The sequence below is a fragment of the Fundulus heteroclitus genome, chromosome 22 (assembly GCF_011125445.2).
Source record: "Fundulus heteroclitus isolate FHET01 chromosome 22, MU-UCD_Fhet_4.1, whole genome shotgun sequence".
NCBI classification, from domain to species: domain Eukaryota; kingdom Metazoa; phylum Chordata; class Actinopteri; order Cyprinodontiformes; family Fundulidae; genus Fundulus; species Fundulus heteroclitus.
Genome location: NC_046382.1, coordinates 22,576,049 through 22,584,246, shown reverse-complemented (window position 1 = coordinate 22,584,246; position 8,198 = coordinate 22,576,049).

Below are 8,198 nucleotides of genomic sequence, written 5' to 3'. Positions count from 1 at the left end.
GGGTTATGGGTGGGGTGCACTGGTAAAGGCAGCCTTCCAGAAGGGGGTTGGCAGTGCCAGGTGCCCACCTTTTGACTCTCCCATTTTTTAAATGCACTTGAGGACAACATGCAACAACATGCTTTGGCTCCTCACAACCACTTTTGTGCCTTTTTCTTATGGATGAACCATACATATACAAGTGCACCCACACAAACACCTACAGGTGCTTAGATTAAGGTGCTCACGGACTCACTTTAATACAGAAAATCCCTGTTGTTAGATAGCTGTCACTTTATATATCTCATATTAAATAAAGCTATGTATTTTTTAGTGATGTTATCATGGTGTTGGTTGTTTGTACCTGTAACACTTTACTGGTTTGTTTTACTTTTATCTTTGAATATGTAGAAGCAGACTCAGAGGATATTATCTTGTTCTCTTCCATTCTATTTTTTTCCCCTTTTAGCATTTCATCTCATCTTTTTCTCTTCTACCTTTCCATTTTTGTGTTCATTGAACATGAAACATAAAACATGAAAAAAAAACAGAATAAAATCTATCCAACACACTTATCCCTATCGGGGTCACAAGGGGTGCTGGCACCCATCTCCAGCTGTCAATGGATGAGAGGTGGACAACACAGAGACAAACAAGGAGAATTTAGAGTGGCCAATTAACCTAACCATCATGTTTTTGGAGCGTGGGAGGAAACCAGAGTACCCAGAGAGAACCCACACACAAGTAGAACATGAAGAAAGACCCAGGGTTGGTTTGAACCCAGGACCTTCTTGCTGCAACGCAACAGTGCAAGCCACTACACCACACACATTCACACCCTGTAGGTGGTGATCTATGTTAGTAGCCACAGCCGCCCTGGGGCAGACTGACAGACTTATTGTGTATTGTGCCATACATCAGCGCAACCACATTAGGTGAAGGTAAGCAGACCAGGTGATGTTATTTATGTGCGTAGAGAAGGAAAGAGTTTTATCAAGTACCACAACCTGTCACAATCCTTGTTGCTGCAAGGCAACCGCGCTACCCACTGCACCACTGTGCAGCCCAGAATAAAATCTAATAAAGCTTTTTACATTTAATATATAAATCAAGCGGAGCACCATATTGAATGCAGTGATGTTCCTCTCGTGAAAGTCAGAAGTCTTGGGCTTAATGCTACACTGGCAGACAGGACACACAAAAAAAGACACAAAGAAAAGGTATAGACAAAAATTACAAAACATGACCACCAAGCTGCTACAAAAGATTTCCTGCTACAGCCACTATGGGAAAACCGGGAACTTTGCATTGCTACCAGTACTTAGCCTACTAAGTGAGTGCATTAAGAAAAAATAAAAATAAAATAAAACCAGTTTTAGTAATTGAAATTAAAACTGGTTTTGATGTCATTACCAAATCCAAGTTCTGACTTGAAAGGTAAATGTACCACAGAATAAGCAGCCAACTGTGCATGTTCCAGGTATACCGGCATCTGCTTCTGTTTGAGCTTGTAGGTTTTAAAATACTCTGTACAGCATTTGTCTTTTGAGAAGTTTCTGATGAAACAAAAACAGCTTTAAAGCAGTGTGCTTAAAAACTAATCTTCTATTTCTGCTGCCAGTTAGTTGTACACTGATTTAAATGATAACCAAATGTCTTCACAGTACCACTAAAGGGAAAACCGCATATGGACCACAATTTTGAGAAGCATGCGTACAACAAATTTTCTGTAGTTATCATTTGTTGCAGTAAGTTTATCTTTGCTGTGTTTGAACTCCTCTGTGTTCTATGTTTTGGATCTAAGACCAGATTTATCACTTTATTAGTCTTCCTTAATCTCTGGAATGCAAGATATCCCAGTCTCTCTTACTAGACAGCAACACAATAACCCAGATCAGCCTCAAAGATGTGGCAGGACAGAAGAGTAATAGATCCAAGAACAAACTTAACAAGGCAACCAGGTAGTGCAGTTAATAAGGAAGAGGCAAGGAGAAAAATCATCATGAGAACCAAATACTGTGTGCTGTAACACTTGTGAACAGGATTGGATGTGGGTATGGCAGCACAGTAAGAGTATGAAGATAAGCCATGGGCATCTGGTGGTTTTATGACATGATACAGGACGTCAAACTGATGAGCAGAAAACACGTTTCTGAGAAAGACTAACAAAATGCAAGAGACTTTTTCACAAAGAAATGTTCACAAACTAAGTTACAGGAGAGAGAAATGACTAATGTATGGAAAAGGCTTAAATAAACCAGGGGAAAGGATTGTGCCTTAGCAAGCGCATAAGAGCCTGAAGCATCTAAAGACAGGACGAACTATAGATTCTCTTTTAAGACAGCATCAAGTATTTAATATAGATATGAACTCTATATTTTCCGCAAAATCACAGCCTTGGGCCTACCGTTCATTAAATATCTTCTGCAGAATTTGATTAAGCTTTTTTGTTGTTTTCTATTAAACTGCCCTTCTGCTAAATGAGGGTCCTATTGTATTCAAAGTAATAATGTGAGATGTTTCATTCCAGCTGGGAATTCCAGAGGAACCATTCCTGCTGCTAATACGCTGTCAGTTCTTTTATGACTCCCAAGAACACTTTTTATGAGACAGAAAAAGCTGTATGTACAATGACAAGTATTAATGTAACAGATAATAATGGACATTTACAAGTGAACACCAGTTGGTTGAGCCCCCTTCTTCTCATCTTTATTTCATTTCTGCTAAATCAGGAAGGAGCCTCCTGTGAACTGGACTCTGTGTTCTTCTCCTTCACTTGCAGTTCGTCCATCTATCTGACTTGAAATAAATTACCATTCTGATTTTACGCTTGCATTTTGCATAAAGATGATGGAATACTGACACCAGCTTGTGAGCCAATGACCTGTCTAACAAGTCACAAGGAGAAATAAGATATGGGGTTAATAATATGGAACCCTATCCACCAAGGGCACTGTGGCGTGTCATTTTGATGCTCCAAATTACATTTTCCCTGTTTCGCTCTCGAAATATAATCCTGCTGAATGCTGGCTTTCTCTAAGTCTACCATCCTACCTAAGATTTATAGCACCTTCCACACTTGTAAAGATTTGTAAACATACCTTAAAATAAAGACTATAATTAAACATATACAAGCTTATTTATAATAAAATAAATAAGCTTATATCATTGTAGCATTGTTAGAAAGTGCTTGAAAAAATGTAATCGAAAATGTGACTATATTTATCGACCGGCCTACCAACGTTTGTTTAAATAGTGAGCATCTGAGATCATTATGCTGGTGAAGATTCTCATGCATCCAGGTCATGGTCATTCCAAAAAAGTAAAAAAAAAACAAATATAACTGGACTTTTTTCTGAAGTTTGAAGACGTTTCGCTTCCTATCCAGAAAGCTTTCTCAATTCAAAATGTCTGGAGTAGCAAGCTTTATAGTACTGCCCAAAAAAGTCCTTGCAATGGCTTAGATAGCATGCAAATTGAACCAAAACAGATCCAACCCCTTTTTAATGGGTAGTCGTTAAGGTCATTATTGGCCTGGCGTACAAAAGCGGTGTTTTAATAACCCGTATGGAGGTGTGGATTGAGGTGATGATTGGAAGAAATCAACCCTATAGCTGTGTTGTAAGTTTTTTAGAGTTGGAACCTAAGTCCTCCTCCTCTGTTTAAGATTGTTTTTTTCTCTCTTAACGTAAATGGCTTCCTTCACGCCCCTTTCAAACCATCTGTCTTCTTTGTCCAAAAAGTCAACATTTTGGTCCTCAAAAGAGTGTCCTTTGTCCTTAAGGTGTGGGTGGACAGCAGAGTCTTGTCCTGAGGAGGTCATTCTGTTTCAGATTTTCTGCTGTTATTTTGAGATAATTGTCCTGTTGCATGGCCCAACTGATAATTAATCCTACACCACCATGTTTGACGGTTGGTATTACGTGTCTACACTGATATATACTGTGTATGGTTATCTCCAAACATCTTTTCATTCTGGCAACCTTCCCAGACAAACCATTGTTATTCAGTCTTATATTAAATACACTTGAGGCCTATAGAGTAAGTATTGGAGTTCTTATTATTTTTTAAAAAAAAATATATATACTTTTAAACACTGAACTGTCTAACCTTGGTTTGGATATGCTGGGAAAGCCACCTCTTGGAAAACTGAAAATTATCCTCTATGTTGATTGCTCATTAGCATATCTCGTGGTGCAGAAAAAAGGACTCCACATTATTTGGACAAGACCTTATATCCCTTTTTATTAGTATGTTCACTCACATGAGGAGGACACAGACAAGCAAACTGACAAAGGTCCTGCTGCTGTGCAGGTGATCACAAATGAGAATGGGTCCATTTATACCAAATTTGATACAAGTGAGTATCTATAAAAAATTCCTTTTTTTTATTATCAATTATATTGAAATATTGATTATTTTTTAAGAACCCCAGATTATTTTTTTTTTTACTAAAATATTTGTCTGTTACACTGGATATTTCACAGTGTTCTTTTTTTTTATAGATTCATCATATTGACAACCTACCAAAGGCATCTAGCTGACAACAGTCAGAGTCCAGGGTTGTGTGATTTTGTTGTGCTTCCAGGAAACAAAACCATTGGCAAACCAGAGTGATAATGTTTGGCACTCTACGTTCTACCCAATATCAATCTGGGACTCTCCTGAATGCTTAAAAAAAAATAATAAAAACACTTGTTCATTGCCTGTTAGTTTGTCAGTTTTTGCCTACATTATGTGTAATGTGAACCAAGTGGCCAAAGAGAAATTTGTGACAAATAAAATACTCTGACTCTGACTCTTCCATCAAATCTGCTCTTGGAAAAGCCACAACAAGATGGTTGGGATGACTTGGATTTCATGACCAAGTAATGGGGCTTTTCTCAAATGACATCAAATTACTAAATTTATAACAGCCCAGTCTGCGATAGACTGCCGATCTGTCCAGGGTGTATCCCGCCTGTCGCCCATTGAGAGCTGATGGGCACCAGCACCCTTCGCGACCCCACAAGGGATAGATGTGTTAGACAATGGATGGGTGGATAGAACGGCCCAGTGTGCCCATCGTGGCCATTTTAGATTCGGACAAACGTTGTAAAGCTTGAATAGTTTACTTGTATGACTAAAATAGTGAACAGATCTGTCCTGAATATTGCCTCAACAGACATAATATGGCAACAACAAAACACTGCTGCTTTGCTATCTGCCGGAGTGACTCGCGATATGATACTCGTGACCACATAAAAGGAGTTTATTATGGAATCTGACCAAACGCACCAATGTGCTCTCTATGTGTCCTTGGTGGAAAGGAAGAGCCAACACTTGAATGTCCATACCTAATACCTAATATCATGGTATTGTGCCACACAACAAGAGCTAATATCAACCCCTCATCCTCCCTGACAACTATTTTATGCGCAGAAAAATCCAGGTGTATGTAAATACCAGCTAAATACATGCGTATCTAATGATTAGCAGCAGCCTCTACAGAGTTGTTGATTTGCTTCTCGGGCTTCTTTTGGGCTTGCTTTCATGGAATAAGACACTTGTTTCTCTCACAAGATTGGTGATCTTGTCTATCTTTGTGTGCAGAGGGGTGTATGTGTTTGTGTTCTTGTACTTGCAGCTGAGCAAGAACCTTTTTTGCTACTTTTAAAAAAGTAAGGACTTGGATGTGAAGTGAGGACATTTTTTTTGGTCCTCACTTTTTTCTGAGCTAGAGGTTAGGTTTAGCACTAAGGTATCAGCTAAATTTAGGTTAGGGTTAGGTACATACTGGTAAAGGTTAGGGTTCGGATCATGGTTAGGACATAGCAAGACTTGAAAATTAATGGAAGTCAATGGAAGTTAAGGCACGGTCCTTACTTCTTGCTGTAAACTAGGATGTGTGTGTGTGTTTGTGAGTTGTGTGTGTGTGAAGCTGAGATGGGATTTGAGTGTCTGATCACAGCAGCATGATTGATTTTACAACTTTAGAAAAAAAAGCTGTTTTTTAATTCTATTTTGTGCTACAATCTAGGGTGACCAGATATCCCCAATTTCCGGGGACAGTCCCCATTTTAGATGACTTGTCCCCAGCAAAAGCTGTCCCTGGAAATACCCCCGATTTCAGTGTATCATGATATTGAGAAAAAGTTGCACAGAGCAAGAGGTATTTACCCGGATCGTAGTTGAAAAACAGAGCTGCATGTGACTTCACCGCAATAACGGTGTTGCAGATCATGCAAAACAAACCAACCCCCAGACATAGATTCTGTGGTGTTGTCACACAGTACCCCCCCCCCCCCCCCCCCAGAGCAAAGACATCCAAAATTTTCATTAGCAAAATCTAGTGACCTTACTATAAGCCCTAAAATAGTTTAAAACATAGGCCTGTAAATAATAAATATATTTTTCTTCGTATTAGCTGTAAATCTACGCAGATCTCCTACCGTTATACTTTATTATTATTATATTTATTATTTATTTAGATTTAATGAAATCTTCTTTTATAGGACAACTGAAGTCATGAGGGTACTCTTGTAGTTTTATGTCTGAAAATCTGTCTCTGTGGACCATTAACTGTTAATGTTATCAATAAAAGATCCTTGGCTTCAGGCAACAATATTTACTTAAAAGGTTAAAGACTATTATTCCAAGAAAAAAGTTGCTTCACCAAGTTTAACTGAGCACATCTCCAACTCAGTATGTCTATCAGTAAGATACTTCTAGGCAAAGTGAGTTAATGGTGGGAGACAAAAGGCCACACAAAGTTTTAATGAGGGGAGGGAGGGGGGGGTATTACTGTAACATATGGAGGATGCTATGCTAGATAGCAACAGAACTGTGGGGGTCTGTCTGTTTCATTAGCAACTAATTGCATTTTTTTATACAGGCTATTTTTTGCCAGATGTTTCTATCCTGTTTCCTGACTTTTCGGGACAAGTTCCATTGTTTGTTTCTTTTTCAATTTAAGTTATAAACAACTAATTGACTGTTTTTTTGGACTCAAGAATCCCCAGAAAGAAACCCGTAACTTGATAATTTAAAAGTATTAAGAAAATTCCAAAATGACTTCAAGACCACAAAAAAGTAAAGGGCCTCATTCTAATTCTTACACATATTTATTGGTAACCAACCTAATCTGTCTTGCCCCAGGACATCGTCTTCTTAATGTTTTTTCTGTCTAATTGCCAATGCTTCAAATAGTAAGTTTCAGTTGGTCAAATTTCCTTAGAGAGGAAATTTCTTCTTTCTTACAAAGAGGCTAAGTTAATGTAATACAGTGTTCTTTAGGATCCATTTGCATGAAGTGGTAGACCTTGGACAAGTCACCAGTCCATCACAGGGCATATCAGCAATATGAGTGCTGGTGAAAATAAAAATAAAAAAGAGAGAAAAAGACATCCTATAAAACATGCACTACAAAACCCTCATATCATACATGATGTCAGCTTTTCAACGGTGTGCATAATAAAAGGAATGCTCCAATATCATCCAAAGCATCGCTATCCAGATTCAGGATGCCTGACTAAACTGAACTGAACAGAGAAATGGTGACTCGGGTTTGAGACTTCGGCTCGCGTTGACGGTGCAGACTCGACGTTTTCCTTAAACACTTGAGACTTGACTTGTACTCCAGGTCTGAGAGTCAAGTAGTAGTAACAGTTTTATTTTCTTTTGTAATGAAGATCCATCCATCCATCCATCCACCCTCTTTCGCTTATCTGCGCCTCCTCCTGCCCTTAACATCTCCACCTGCAAGAGGGCTTTTTTAGAACAAGTCACTGCATATAGATACTTGGTCATCTGGTTGGAAACGTCACTTTCCTTCTCCATTCACATTTGAAAGCTGCAATATGAATTCAAGGCCAAGCTTGGCTTCCTTTACAGAAAACGCTCTTCCTTCACCACTTCTGTGAAACTTACTCTTATCCAAATGACCATTCTACCCATTTTAGACTATAGAGACACTATATAAAGGGTTGCTTGCAAGTCCACTCTATCAAAACTTCACAGTCTTTACCATTCTGCTATCAGGTTTGCCATAAATGCTCCTTTCAATACACACCACTGCGCTCTATATTCATCTGTCAATTGGTCTTGCTTCTTTTCATTCTGCTGCCGCTCGTGACTGGAACGCTCTGCAAAATATTCTTAAACTGGATATACTAATCTCAATTCATCCTTTAAAAACATTATATCATCCTTGTTCACAGACCTTGCAGTTGCTTCTCTAC